This window comes from Macrotis lagotis, chromosome 4 (assembly GCF_037893015.1).
Source record: "Macrotis lagotis isolate mMagLag1 chromosome 4, bilby.v1.9.chrom.fasta, whole genome shotgun sequence".
In the NCBI taxonomy this organism is placed as follows: Eukaryota; Metazoa; Chordata; class Mammalia; order Peramelemorphia; family Peramelidae; genus Macrotis; species Macrotis lagotis.
In genome coordinates this window covers 118,304,327-118,320,084 of record NC_133661.1, presented here as the reverse complement: position 1 = coordinate 118,320,084, position 15,758 = coordinate 118,304,327, and the positions used below count along the sequence as shown (strand labels likewise).

Here is a 15,758-nt window from a genome sequence, read left to right as displayed (position 1 = left end):
TACATGACCAAATCTACTATTTCAAATCAGATGCAGCTATATTTATTAAGATATCAGTAGTTTATACAATTCTGGGATTTGAGGAAGCAAATTTTTAAAGATTTTCTGTGTCACAGCTGAGGCAGCTTGCCGATAAATTGTTGCCTCCAAACTGTGGTAACATGTGATGGTAAGAATCCATCATCCATCTTGCCACCAATGGCCTAGTTGCTATTTTTTTTGCCTGCCTTAGGCTGTAATTTGACAAAGCAGTGCTCAATTCATGTGGTTTTTATTTCACCCAGTTTCATCAAAATCATGATATAATTGGGGGTATAGTCCCTTCTTAAAAAAAAAAAAAAAGAGTTCACCAGTCAGGGCATTGAACTAGGCACATAAAATAATAGGCCCTCTTAATGTAGTTGCCAAAAATTTATTCCATGATTGACAGCAAATTGCTTACTTCCTCTCTGTTCCCATTTCTTCCTTTAAATGCCAAGTGAAATTAGACAAACTCACTTGTTTAGGTCATGTAGTGCATTTGGCTGACAGATGAGACCATTCATTTGAACACTTCCTTCAGTTTGGTACAATTTACTTTACCGTCATACATCATTATATCAGTTGCTATGCTGCTGAGTTTAGACAGAACCACTCTCAATGTCCTAATGGGGTGGAATCTCAGTATGCACCATTATTAGTTATTTTTTAAGGAGGACTTCCAGCTCCAGAAGGTCTTTATAGGAAAGGCAGACCACTTAATGGGGTCCCAGGGAAATGACAATAGGCTAGGACAAAATGGCTTGCTTCCAATATCGGTGTGTAAAGAAGCTTTTTTAGTCAGCTCACAAAAAAAATTATTACAGTACTGTAGGAAAAAATGAATATTTTGCCTGAGAAATCTACAAGTTACAGCAGTAATTCTTAACTTTGAAAGTTTACCAAAAAAATCCCATAGTTCCTCCAAAATAAAACTTGTGGTGTTTCCCAAGACTTTTCAATTTTGACTTAAATTTAAAGAGCGAACCCTATTGTCCAGTTATCATCTCAAAGCCATATGATTCCTCCCACCTACAACTACAATGTGTATGTGTACACACACATATACTAAACAGCAAATCATTTAAGGCAAGGGTTATATTTGCTACCTTTTTTGAATTCCACGAACCAACTAGAGTTCATCACTGAGCATGCTGTAGTCGCTCAAATCAAGTTTTTGTAAATTCAATTAAATTATTAAAGTGAATAATACCATCTCAACCTCTTAGTAAAAAAAAAAAAACAATAAACAAAATGAAGAGGTAGAGTCTCCCCTGACTTTCTGTGAAGCAATTTCTCTGATGGACTTATGATAAAGAATGTTATCCATTCCAATGACAGAGGTGGTGTCTGAATACAGACTGAAGCACGCTCCCCGCCCATTTTATTTTTCTTGAGGTTTCTCTTTCTTTGTGAAGGGTGAGATTATGTTTACTTTTACAGTATGACTATTGTAGTAATGTTTTTCATGGCTACACATTTTTAGTCTACTATGTAATTTCTGTATGATCTCAGTCATTTTCATAGGTAAAAACAGTTAAATTTGCATATTTTAGCCCAAATATGGGGAAAAACACAAGTTGAGGCAGTTGTAAATTGTGCCTTATTTCAGCTTGAGCAATCCCTCACAAATTAGGTTTAAGTTATATACAATAAGCATCTGCCCGTTGCTATTTCTCTGTATGTCACCAGTTTGTAATGTTTATAGATTCTTTTATTATATATATTAATTTCCCATAGTCTAATTGATGCATTTCACATATGTATATAAGATATTTAGAACTGGGGGCAGCTAGGTGGCACAATGGATAGAGCACTGGCCCTGGAGTTGGGAGTACCTGAGTTCAAATCTGACCTCAGACACTTAATAATTACCTAGCTGTGTGGCCTTGGGCAAGCCACTTAAACCTCATTGCCTTGCAAAAACAAAAGATATTTAGAAGTGCTGATCTTGATTTTAAGCAACTGAAAAACCACTGGGTGAGGCAGTCAACACACAGGTTACCTCTGTAAGGTTCATACAGTGAGTGCAATTCTTGACTCTGATGCTGTTTGTACCTCCCCAGTCATGAAGCCCACTGAACATCAGTGTTGTACAGTAACTGACAAGAAATCAAAATGCATGCGTTTTTATCCCTGCTTATGTCCTTCACCGGCTGTGTAAGCTTGATCAGGATTCTCCAGCTCTCCAAAACTATTTTCTTATCTAAGAGAGGGTTAGACTAGATGCACTTGATTATTTGACTGTTTTACTCATACCATAGGGTCTAGAGTTGTGTTACAAATGAACTATTTATTAATATTATTTTCACAAAGGATTAACTGAACATAGCCCTAGGGATGGGGAACAGGGAGGGGGCTCAGTCATCTGCAATTTCATAAACATTGAAGCCACAGCAAGGCTACTCAACAGTTCCACAAGCAAGGCTGGCAACTTATTGTGCTCCTACTGTACATGTGGCAGCAGGATGGGTAACTCAGTGAGGCTCCCCTCTCCATTTGACCCAGGATCCAGTGAAGCAGCTGAACAGAATATGAGTCACATTCTAGCTGAAGATCACTGCCACAGTAATAAAAATAAAATGATTTTAATGGCCCTTCCACACCTAAATTTCTATATTCTCTCATGGAGTGTTCAGGAGGACTTTTGCCTCTTGAGGGAGGGCTTGCTGAAGCCTTTTCAGAGCTGCTCATATATCTTTGATTTTCAGTCATCTCTCCTGAGGCTCCAAGAAGCTGTAGGATGGGTAGTGGTGACTCCCTGGTAGAACCATCTGAGCAGAGGCTAACCCAACTTTTATAAAGTACTTTACAAAACATAAAGCACTATATATATGCTAGCTATTATAAGATATCTGTATGATGGATCAATATTCTCAAGAGCACATCAGTCCCTAGTTTGGAATCAATGAAGTGACCCTAGAGTACAGCAAAATGGTAAAATCTTAGATGCTACTGCTACTTCCTGAGGATATACTATATAAATATCTAACAGAATCATACCACTGTCATTAGGAAAACCCATTTTTTGAGGATGTTTTCCTATTACAAATTCAAAAATACATTTTAAAAAATCAGAAAAAAAATCTCTGTCCATCCTTACTTAATGTTTCATTAGGTATGGAAAATGGTTTTCAAGACCTACTAGGAAGACTGTATTTTCCTCTTATGGAAATGTAACTTGGAGCAAGCCGGATTTGCTACCCTATATTATTCTATTTGAGTAGGAAGTACAATATGGCAGGATAAAAAGAAGAAGAAAGAAAGAGGGTGACAAAGCAATAAGAGCATGGAATTAAAGGTCCAAAGACAAGGGTTCAAATCTGAGCTCTACTTTTTTTTTTATGGAAGTTTCTTTCATTCATTTATTTATCTGTTTGCTTGTTTGTTTAATTATTTTTTTATTTTCTCCCCCCCCCCCCAGCTACATGCAAAATCAAGTTTCAACATTTACTTACAAAACCTTGAGTTCTAAATTCTCTCCCTTCCACCACCCTATTTACCCCCTTTTGGTGCAGGCTAAAAACGTGGAGCCATGAAAACATTACTACAATAGTCATACTGTAAAGTAAACATAATCTCACCTCTCACAAAGAAAGAGGAACCTTAAGAAAAATAAAATAAGGGGGGGAAGCATGCTTCAGTCTGTATTCAGATACCACCTGTATTTGGGATGGATATCATTCTTTATCATAAATCCATCACAGAAATTGTTTCAGTTTCAAGAAAATAACTTTTCTGAAATTGTGAAGTATAGTTAATAAATGCAGAATGTTTTTCTGTGGACTACTTGGTGCAATTCTCCCTTTAAGTCCTCTAAGATTTTTTTTTTGTTTCAGGACTTTTTCTGGAAAACCTCTGCTCATTTTTAAAATCCATACAATAAAATAAAAAAGATTACAAAGGAAACCAACTATACTGAAATACAGTCATCAATGTAAAACAACAATAACAACAAAACAAAAAAATAAGTTCACAGACTGTAGGTTAAGAATCCATCATAGTGTGGAGGTGAACTTAAGCTCTAGCAGCTCTACAGGCTGAAAAAGCTGCCAGTAGGACCCTAACACTGCATGTCCATATTCCTTATTGGGGGAGAAAAGGTAGGAAGGGAGTTTGTTACAAAGCAGATACTAGGTATACTCTCCATAGAGTTTCACAAAGATGAAGTGCAAGACAGAGGATATATTAGATTGCCTACGAAACTGAAGTCTATAGAGCCACTGTGCTGATCTCATTGCTGCATGCCTGTGAAACCTGGACTATCTACCAGCGCCAGGAAGTTGAAGTGTTTCAATCTGAATTGTTTTAGGAAGATTCTGAAGATCCCCTGGCAAAATAAGGTACTGGTCACTGAACTGAATTCTTGAGTTGAACTGCCAAACATTCAAATGCTACTTCAGTAAGCACAACTCTGATGGGTTGGTCATGTTGTTCAAATGAAAAACTTATTTTTGCCTAAAAGACTACTTGAGAACTCACAAAAGGCAAGCACTCACATGGTGCTCAGAAGTAATACAAGGACACTCTGAAGGTTTCTCTGAAGAACTTTGGAATAGAATAGGTAATAGAGAGTCCCTGGCATAGGACTGTCCAGCATGGTGTATCTTAAGTTTGGAAATACAGGGGAAAAAACATCCTAACTTCCCTTAGATCTGTGATTTTGAACATGTGGACTCTCTCACCTTTAAGTGCAGTCCCCAATGTAGTCTTCTATGTAGTTTTCGGGTACTTTCATAGTCAAAAAATTCATCACCAAGCAGATAAATGAGTGATGAGACTCTCCAAACCTAGCTAGATTGGTCAATAGGTTACATATAGTCCATTGCTAATCATACTGAAAGCCTAACCTAGAGTTTAGCAGGACCAGTCACAGCTTGTATAATCCTGACATAATCCTGAAGTAAAAAATGTCCTCCATACAGAAGGCAAAAACAAAGTTTGTGTCAAATTAGCTAGATTTAGTCAGCAAGTGGATATTTCCCCCCCAATTAAATGCATATTTATACTGTCCCAAGTAATGTGCTTCTTCTATGTTAGAATAACTAAAACTATTATACTTTCTGCCAGTTATAGGACACTTGTACTTTTTATTTTCTGGTATAGTCTTTGATTAGTGAAGATAGAGGCAGAAAAAAGTATAGGAATTATTGGTGATAAGGGCAGAGTACCAGTGTTCACTTCACCAAAGCAGACTGAAATATTTCTTTGATGATTTTCATTAATTTGGCCAAAAAAATCATCAACCTAATAACATGATACTATTGATTTGGTTAGACAGGCCCTTGACCAACAGACATACAATTTATCACCAGTCTCCTATTCAAAACCATTTCAGATTGATAAGAATTGTCAGAGTCTGTACTTCAATGGTACAGTCCAAGAGAACTCAATTTACAAGGATAAGAATATGAATTAATGGAAAATTCTAGGATTTTATGCATAAAGTAAAAAATAATTTTTCCTCCAATAAGGAAAAAATATTGTAGAGCATTTACGTTTCTTTCAGTCAGGCGATACTAATGCCAAACTCATCTACTGATCTGTCCGAATTCATTTCAATATTTTTAGATTTAAAAATATTTCTATCATTATTCTAGTTCAGATATCAGTATTAAAACTGTACATTTTTTCCTTTAAATTCAAGTACTCATAAAAATGTTTTTCAATCAAAATTTATAAGTAAATGACTTAAAACTCAAACCCAAGAATTTTAATCATTGCATTTTTCCAAGTGATATAAATTCGGGGACGGCTAGGTGGCGTAGTGGATAAAGCAACGGCCCTGGAGTCAGGAGTACCTGGGTTCAAATCCGGTCTCAGACACTTAATAATTACCTAGCTGTGTGGCCTTGGGCAAGCCAATTAACCCCATTGCCTTACCAAAAAAACAAACAAACAAAAAAACCCCACAAACTAAAAAAAAACTCTAAAAAAACAAGAAAACTTCCCACCTAAAGCTAAGCCTTTCCTAAGAAAAAAATGTATATGTGATAAAAAAAACATTACATGCAACCAGATTTCAAAATTAACAAAACTGGAAAACAAAGTGTGCTCTTGAAGACATTCAGTATCTTTTCTGTTGCCATGAGAACACTTAAACAGAGAATTTGTCTCACAAGTTTAGGGATTTTAAACATTTTAAATTGAGAACAGCTGGAGGACACACAGCTAGGTAATTATTAAGTGTCTGAGACCGGATTTGAACCCAGGTACTCCTGACTCCAGGGCCGGTGCTTTATCCACTACGCCACCTAGCCGCCCATCCTTACTGATTTCTTCAAGTGACAATGACACCAAAGAAGAAAATATCTAGTAGCCTTCTTCACAGTTGACCTAATGTCTTCAAAATGAAGATCACCCAGTTATCCAAGTAGCAAAGAGCTCTCTTTATTTTGCTGCTCAAGTAAACAAAGCAGAAAAAAGTAGAAAATGTCCATGGTCCCAGTGGTGGCTTCCAAATGAAACAGGAATTCTAAGGTCATCAAAAGTATTACCAGGAGCAAAGAGTGTCGTGGAGCCTTATTATAACTGATCCTATCCAAGCCAGAGACTGCTTAAGAAGAAAAATAATCTTATAATGATAGAGGGTTTTTTGGAATTCAAGTAATGCAAACTTTATTGAATGGGGTCCAAGATGGACCTAAACTTATAACAAAATTGACTAAAAACATTCTAAAATACTGGGGCAGGGGGTCCATAATAACATTTTGAAGCAAAAAGGAACTTTGAAGAGCATATAGTTCAACCTCAATTGGGAGAAACACACACACAAATGGTTCTAGAATATTTACATAGGAATAAAATATACTCATCACAAGATAAAACAAAAAAGTTATTATTTTCTGGTGAAATGATTTGCTTTTAGTCGATCAGCCCTAATCCTGTAAGAAAAATGGTCAACTCTTTGAAAATAAAGGATATCAAAGTTTCAATGACCAGGTTTAAACAAGCTAAAATCAATTACAAGAAACCAGCATTGAGTTTCTTCTCTGGATGTGAAAGAACTAAACTTTCCAAATTCTGTCTAAAAGTCAGTGCTAACATATTTATCTCTATTTACTGATGAAGTCACTGAAATTTTTGAGAATAAATGCTTAATACTCATGGAATTGGAATTTTTTAAGCTGAAAGAGGATCTAGTCCAAACTTTCTTCTTATAGAGGAGAAAATTTGAGGTCTAAAACTGAAGAAGTTTCTTTCTCAAGGTCACAGGGTTGTTATTTGGCAGTATTTACAATGCCTTTGATTGATATTCTAAGTAAGCAAAGAAAAAGTTGAGAGCTATGGGAATATTCTTTTAAATAATTAACAGTTTCATCACATCTCACTTGCTATAAGTTCAGTAAGAATCTCATTTTATGACACACAAAGTTTTAGAGGTGGGATATTTCAGGCATCAACAGGATCTGGGATGATAGAACAGTTCTAAAAATCTTCCTCTACTCAAGAGATCTAGGTAATAAGCATTCTCTCAAAGATCTTCTTTTATTGGTCATAAAAGAAGTTTTTTCTAGGTATCATTATTAAAAAAGAATGATGATGATAATATCTTACATTTATAAAATCCATTACCATTTCCATTGTTCTATTGCATATATTATCTTACTTGAACCTCACAACAACCTCATGTGGCTGACATTGCTGGTATTATTTCCCCCATTTTACAGCTAAGGAATCAACCTCTATTGAAACAGATGAAAAGAATAGCTTTTTAAAAAGTGATAATAAATTGGATGCATCCATGACTATCTTTTCAACTAGCAAACAAAGCAAGTAAAGAAACATAAACAAGCACCTTTACAATTAAGACACAGTTTACACTCTGCCATATAGATTTATATTTTAATTATACTTCAGAGCCCACATTTTTCTGACTGTCGGGGATTATGAAAATCAATTAAATTAAAACAAATGTGGCCATTAATGAGAATGAAAGTAGGGGAAAGGAGCCTAGAAGAAGAAAATAACTGAAAACTTATTTCTAGGGTCAGTCTATCTCCTGGGAAAAGAGGAAGGTGTTCATTCTATGAGTTCAAGCAACATACAAAGAAAATATGGGGAGGTGGGCAGGGCTAAGGAAGAGCTTAAGAGAAATGTGAAGAGAAAACAAAGTAATTAGGAGAAATGGAAGGAAGTTTAAAGTATGTGGAAATGAGGAGGAATGAAGATAAATTCTATAGTTAAAAGAAGAAAGGGAGGAAAGCTGGAAAGTAATTTTTGTCAGATCGGTGAGACAGAAAATAGAGTTTACAGATCAGTTGCTTTAAAGACTATAGTTAAATTAATGGGAAAAACACACAAAAAGAGATTTGGAGAAAAATTAGCTAGTGTAAAGCAAGAGTATTATGTAGGAAGCAATTAGCTTCTCATCAGAAGGAGGGGAAAACACTCCCAATGTCTGTCAGCTATACTGTTATATACAATTAGTCTCACTAGAGCTTCAGTATGAAAGGATTTGTAGAAATCACAAGTTCAAACACACAGCAAGGCTGCAAGGGACCTTAGAAGTCATCTAATCCAACTCCATTATTTTAGAGATAAGGAAACTGGAGGAGAGCCAGGAAATTCAGACAAGGATGCTTTAATGGAGTTTCCACAATTACTGTGTGTTACAACTAGGGTCAAATCTTTAAGGACTTTCCCTGCCCTAGAACTAGGATCCCATGGTCTTCTGATTCTGACTAAAAGGAAAATTGCATACTATATGTCTTTCAAATAGGGGATAAGAAGGCATTGAAAAGGATACTCTGCTAACAATAAACAACATAGTCTTGCTCTCAAATGGACCCACCTCTCTCTATATAGTAAGCTCCACAGTATAGTACCTGTAGACAGTGTTAAGTCCTCATGACTAAAGAATGAAAACTAAGTGTTACAGTGGAAAGGGTAATGGAAATATCTCCATAGTAGTGATGTCTAACAAATAGATACAAATCCCTACAGGCCGAATATTGACTTGGAAAACCACAAATTAACATTATCCAATGTTGTGTTGTACTTTTATTTATTTTGATAGCTACTTCCCAGTTTTATTTTAATGTCCCTCCTGCCAGACCATGGAGTTTCACAGGTCTCAAGAATGAAACCTGCTCTGTATCATTGATATAAAAAAAAAGGAAAACACAACAAAATATTATGTATCTCCTCCTGGTCTTAAGAATGGCTTCCGTTTAAAAATTTCCATTCTTCTAATAGTGCAACACTTTGTTATACAAAGTTGGTTTAAAGAATTAAGAACCTGGCATCCTATTAATTCCACAAAATTTATAGGAATATATAGATAACTACTATTTCTGTGGATTTTTAAAAGAATCTTTAGTATATCTATCCCCCATCTACTGAAAGAATACTTCTATTATATTTTACTGCTTTGAAAAAAGTTCCCAGGGTAATCATGAATTCATCTAAATATTAAGATCCAAATTAATTTAAAAACATTTATTACCCACTACTCCACACAAGGCTTCTGGGCATACAAAGATAGAAAAGATATATGGTCCTGTTCTCAAAGAGTTTATAACATAATGGGTGTGGAGAGTAAGGGGAAGAAAGGAGTGTACATAGTGACTATGATACAAGGAAGAATGAAACAGATGTGAAGGGGGAGTGATTAAGGATCAGAATTGTCAGAAAAGCTTCATGAAATTGATGGCCTTGAAAGATCACTTTTGATTCCTGATCTATATAAATACAAGAAGTTCAAGAGCATAAAAGAATCTAGAAAAAGAAAAGAAAATCCTCCCTTTTCAGATTTCTATCAGTATCTTGATGGTACTGCTCTTTGGACACTTTGTTGATCAAATGAGTAAATGAAAGAAAAAGGACTGTAAAATAGTAAAATTAAAACACTGGATTGGTACAGACTGAATCATATGACTATTTTTTCATTTAAAAATTAAAATAATATGAAGATCAGCATTTCAGTTGAATCCAGCACTCAATTCCTACCAGTTCTTTACTAGTTTTCCAAACTCTGAAGCAATTTTCCAACTAACACTGCTAAACTAGACTAAGAATAAATCAAGGAAACTTCCTGTTTTCTTTGTCACTCCACAAATCAATACAATCAGGGAAAGGGAAGTGAATAAGTATTAATCTACTGCCTCCTATTTGCCATGCTAGGCTAAAAACTTTACAAATATCTCAATGATTCTCAAGACACTCCAGCCAGGTAATTGCCATTAATATCCCCATTTTACAGTTGGTAAAACTAAGAGATTTAATGACTTGCTCAGGATCATACAGTTAGTAAGTGTCTGAGGCTGAGCCTTCTCTACTACAACCAATCAATACACTTTTATTAAATTTCTACTATGTGCCTATATTGTGTTAAGGCTCAGAACTCTAACCAGTGTCAGCCATCTAGCTGGCTCATTATTACATAATCAATGGAAATATTTTATTTCCAATTTGAAGGCATTTAAAGTGAAATAATATTTACAGCTTAAATGCATAGAGCAATAGGTTGAGATCTTATGCTATTGTGAAATGCTAAGGATTTACTGGTACATTTATTATTATAGTCAACATAAAGGTTTCCTTTAAATGTTTATTTATAAGAAAAAAAAGAACTTTGAAATCACTTTCAAGTTATAGTACAATGGAGAAAATATCCATCAGACACTCAGTTTTACATCAAAGTGAAAAGGTTTGATGAAGGCTTCAGTGACTTACCCATAATCCAAGAAAGCAACATATAGGTAGCTATTTGATACTCTCTCTCCTAGAAAAAATTTTAAATGAGTATCAAACAGGTCATCAATACTAATAATGGATAAAACTTTGTCATAGAATCAGTCAGAAAATTTTTAGAGCTGAAAAAATTTCAAAGATCATAAAGTTATCTCATTTTATAAATGAGAAAACAGACTTACTGACATGCCCAAAACATATGGAGAAAAAAACTAAGCACAATCAAAAGAACTCAAGTTATAGTGAAATAAGACATACTAGTGGGACTGAAAGAAAACCTTCAAATTCATCAAATAAATTGTTATCATTGTCTAGCACAAAGACCCATCAAATTAAAAAAAAAAAAGAAACTAATTTCAATATTTAAATTCCCTTCCATATTTCTCTAGACTCTCCCAAAATATGTGAGTCAATACACAAAATCCTAAAATCAGAAGTCTTGATAGTGCTATTCTCAAACAAATCATTTGCTTATTTAACTGATAGATGCTATTCTCATGCTGGTCATTTTCTAATGGCCTGCAGTTGTTTTAAATACTTCTTTAAAGGCAACTAATGCTTCTTCCCCCCAGAGAAATATGAAAGATTGAATCAGGAGTGAAGAAGCAAGGATAATAGGCACATCATTTCACCTTTTTAGGTTGCTTTCCGTATGCATATGTATATATGTATATATGTATATGTATGTATATATGTATATATATATGCACACATAACATGAGAGTTGTTCCAAATTTCTTCTTTCTGACTCTAAAAGTCTGAATCTGTGAATATAAGTTTCCAATAATTCCACACCTGCCTTTGCTTCCTGAACATGTAAAATCAAAAGACAATGCTCAAGAATTTGCAGGTGTGTCCTTCTGCTCCAGAGAGTAGTTACTAGCTGAATAAAATTAGAGTATAGGTTAACAAATTACCTGATTATGTAATTACAACCTCTGGCAATCTTTCTTCTTTAGCTCAGAAGAAGCCTTAAAAAGGAATCACAATTATTTGCCACCTTATCTAGAGATGAATGAATTTTAATTATTTGCCTACATGACTTAACTTCATCAACTAGATTATAAGACTAAGATTGTAGACCAGACCCTTATACATTATAGACACCAATAAATGTTTGTCGAATAAATGTAGTTTCTAGTTATTAATTTTCACAATAAACACTAAAGAAAAAAACTCAAACTTATCTGAATGTTCAGTTAGAAATTACTTCCTACCCATCTTTCCTCCTGCCCCTCCATCATCCTGTGGCAACCAAAATGCACTGAATCTCACTGAACTATCCCCATTCTTCCACAAAATGAATAACAAACATGACTCAATTACTTTGGTCTAGTTAAGGCTGAATACATAAAACCCTTACTCACACTAGAATGTTGCACCTTTAGAAGGCTACTAGGGAACCATCATCTAATAAGTAAGCACATGAAAGGATGTCTCTACCTACTATATAGCAATATGCCTAGTGAAATACCAGGCTGTCGCCCATTTATCACCAAAAAATCATATCCTGACTCTTTGCCTGGCACTACTGGAGTGCCTTGGTGCTTCACTGATATGAGAGGGACCCATATCCGTAAGACCAAGGACTCTCACAGAATCCAGGCCATCACCAGAAGTCTTGGTTCCTATTAAATCAAGCCATGCAGGTATAAAATTTCTGGAAAAGGCAGTGAGAAGTATATCTTGGCATAACATTCCTCTTACTAGAATTAACATAAGGTATAAAAAGTCTTGCTGTCATTCATTTAATGACATGGTCTTCTTCAATTTCAAAGGACAACAATCAAGAATTCAAGAGACTAGTTTTTAATTAGAATAGACCATATCCCATTGATTCTTTGAAAGGGCCCCAGAATTTGCTGGTTGACAGTATCCCCAAGGACTAAAAAGACTTCTATAAGCCTAGTCTGCCACTCAGCTAAATTGGCTATAATCAAAGTAGCATTTCTTGGAGAGTTTATACATTTCTTTTTCTTTCAGTTTGGCTATTCTATTTGACTCCCGAGTCATTGCTGAGAGGTTGAGTCATTTGCAGGAGGGTGAAATTTTCCCTGGGCTCTTAAGGAACCCAGACTGACAATTTCCAGGACAAGACAAAGATGATTTTGATTCTATGAGTTTAGGTTAACAAACATGGGTTAACACTTTTGGGGAGTGCCTAAAATGGGAACCAACATATCAAAAAGATAGGGGAACATTACCAGGAAAAGCTACTTTATACCAATGGATAGAGAAGATGGCTAAGCTCACAGTATTCTAACTTCTGCTTCCTACACTATCTGTCACAGGCAACTTGGAGGGCAAATTGTTTCACTCTTCTCAGTCATTTTTTTCATCAGGTAAAGAGAGATAATGAATTACCCTCAAAATTATAAATTTCAGATATTAGTATTTTTATGTTTCTAATTATTTGCAAAATTATACTTGGTCATAAATAAAAAAAACTTTTTATTCTTCACTTTTACAGATAGATAAATTATGCCATAAGAAGCAAGTCTTGGTTTGGTGTCTTGAGCATTTCTATTGCAGAAAGAATATATCAGCATGAGTGGCAGAAGAAGAAGATGAAATGTCACTATTATAGTTCTGAGCAGTGAAAAACAGCTCAAGAGAAGAAATGGGTCTTTATTAAGTCCACAGGTGCATTATCATTTCAATTGAGTAGAAGGTACTTCTAAGCTTTTATAAAAGAGACTTTTTAAAGCTAATATCAAGGGATACCATCAGAGTTAATGTGATCCTAGGCTACATTTAAAAAAAAAGACTAATGTCTAGGATCTGGGAATCCTATTAAACTCTACTCTAGTCAAACAATTGAGGTATTGTGTGTTCATGTCTGGCCATCACATTAATGATCTAGAAAAAGTATGTAGAGAAGGACAACAGGATGATGAACGGTCCTTAAAACAGTCCAAAATAAAATGAGTTGAAGAAACTGAGATAGTTTAGCCTCCTAAATAGTAAATTTACTTGAGAATATGATAACTGATCCCAAAGAGGAAAATTAGGAGTAATGGGTGAAAGTTTCAAAGTCAAATTTAGGATTTATGCAATTTAAAATTTTTTGGGGCGGCTAGGTGGCACAGTGGATAAAGCACCGGCTCTGGAGTCAGGAGTACCTGGGTTCAAATCCAGTCTCAAACACTTAATAATTACCTAGCTGTGTGGCTTTGGGCAAGCCACTTAACCCCATTTTCCTTGCAAAAACCTAAAAAAAAAAATTTCTTATCAATTAAAACTAACCAGAAATTAGAACAGGTTGTTCTGGAGGTGATAGATCCCTGTTTCATTTGAAGTCTTCAAGCAAAGATTACTTAATTGGATATAGCAGATCATAAAATGATTCCTACTCAGGTACAAACTGGATTTGATGACATGAGATGCTTTTCAACTTTGAGATTCCATAATAATTTTGAAAATGAGATAATATATAATTACTATTACTATTATAAGGAGGACAAGAAGGAGGAGAAGGAAGAAGGGCATGGAAAAGGAAGCATAAAGAAGGATAGAAGAGTTAGGAAGATAAAGGAAAATGTAGGATGAAGAAATAGAAATGAAGAGGAAGAGGAGGAGAAGTAGGAAGAGGAGGAATAAGAGGAGGAGTACAGCCAGTTTGAGGAAGTTTTTAAGGCAGTAGAGGAAGTCATTAGACAGGGAGAGATTGAGCATAAGAGAGAATGGGGATGATGTGGGGAGGGAGGCAATATACTGGAAAAGATGGGATGGAAATGGGTCACATGTCTGTGTAGAGGGGTTTGCCTTGGCAAGGAGCAGGATCACCCATTATGTGAAATAGGACTGAGAGAAACTGGCAGAAGGCATCTCAAGTGATGTAAAAAAAAGGGGAGAAGAGGGAGCTCTTAGTGAATGCCTCAAATTTCTCATATGAAGGTTTTCAGCTGAGAGGGTTGGGGGAGAAAGAACTATGGAAGATTTGGAGACGATAAAAAGGTTTGGAAAAGTCAGTGATTTGAATGGGATATTGATTTAATTAGCAAAGTATAAAAGAACTGCCTTGCAGAAATGAGGACCCAGTTGAGATTATGAAACATAAACTTGTAGTGAACTCAGCACAATTTCATGACTTCCTCCAGTTTCATTTAGCACCTGCTGAATAGGAGTGAAGGTGAAGGATGGCGGAAATAATCCAAGGCTGGCCTTTAGATGAACGAACTCAGTAAGAAGGCAAAAGACTCAAGAGAAGAGGAAAGTGCATAGCTGAACTGGTTTACCAAGGGATCAAGATGGGAGGAAGAGGAGACTATAGTAAAGTGCAGGGAAAGAATCAGAGGGTTTGCAGGTGATCTCTAATGTCCTTTGTAGTTTTAGAGTCAATTTCTAGCAAGCTGGAAAGCCTCAGTACAGATCTACTGACAGGCTTATGAGGATCAGCCTAAGTAAATTTGGAAAAGTTCAATACTAGTGTGGTCACAGAGTAATGAATTATTTGGCAAAGTAACTAAAGATTATTTACTCAGGCACAAAGATTTTGCAATATACATTAGTGGAGGGAAAGCTCACAATGATGAAATCCACATCCTTAAAATACATTGCATTGAACATTCAGGTGCACCTTACTTCTAATAAAAGAATGTTATGTATAGGATAAAAATACTGTTTATTTCCAATCTGTTAATAGAATTTATTACTTAAAGGAATGTCACCATAAATTAGTTTGTTAAATAATTAATCAATGAATTTACTGGATTTTTATGTCAAGCATGATTAAAGTAAGACAAATACACACCTATATATATCCAGAAACATATAAAATGAAAAACTAGCATGTTTTTAGCCAGATGTTGATTAAAAAGTGGAAATAAAACTAATGAAGTCTTTAGGCTGCAAATTTTGCAAGTTATTCATTTATGCTATATATCTATTAGACTTTGACTTATTAGATTTGACAAGCTAATTGTCTAGAAAATCTACTATCAAAATAGGAAGCCTAGAAACTTAATAAAATAAACCTTGTAGGAAAATACACTTTAGTACAAAATAGGGGAAACTGTTCTCTCTCAATTGTACTAGAGAATTGC

The 15,758-nt window shown here is 35.1% G+C and overlaps 1 protein-coding gene across 2 annotated transcripts in view; it reads right to left on the bottom strand.

The window, feature by feature from the left end:
* The window catches only part of EFL1 (elongation factor like GTPase 1), a 202,547-nt gene that overhangs the window by 58,062 nt on the left and 128,727 nt on the right, over positions 1–15,758 (bottom strand). The gene's annotated exons all lie outside the window — the stretch shown is intronic.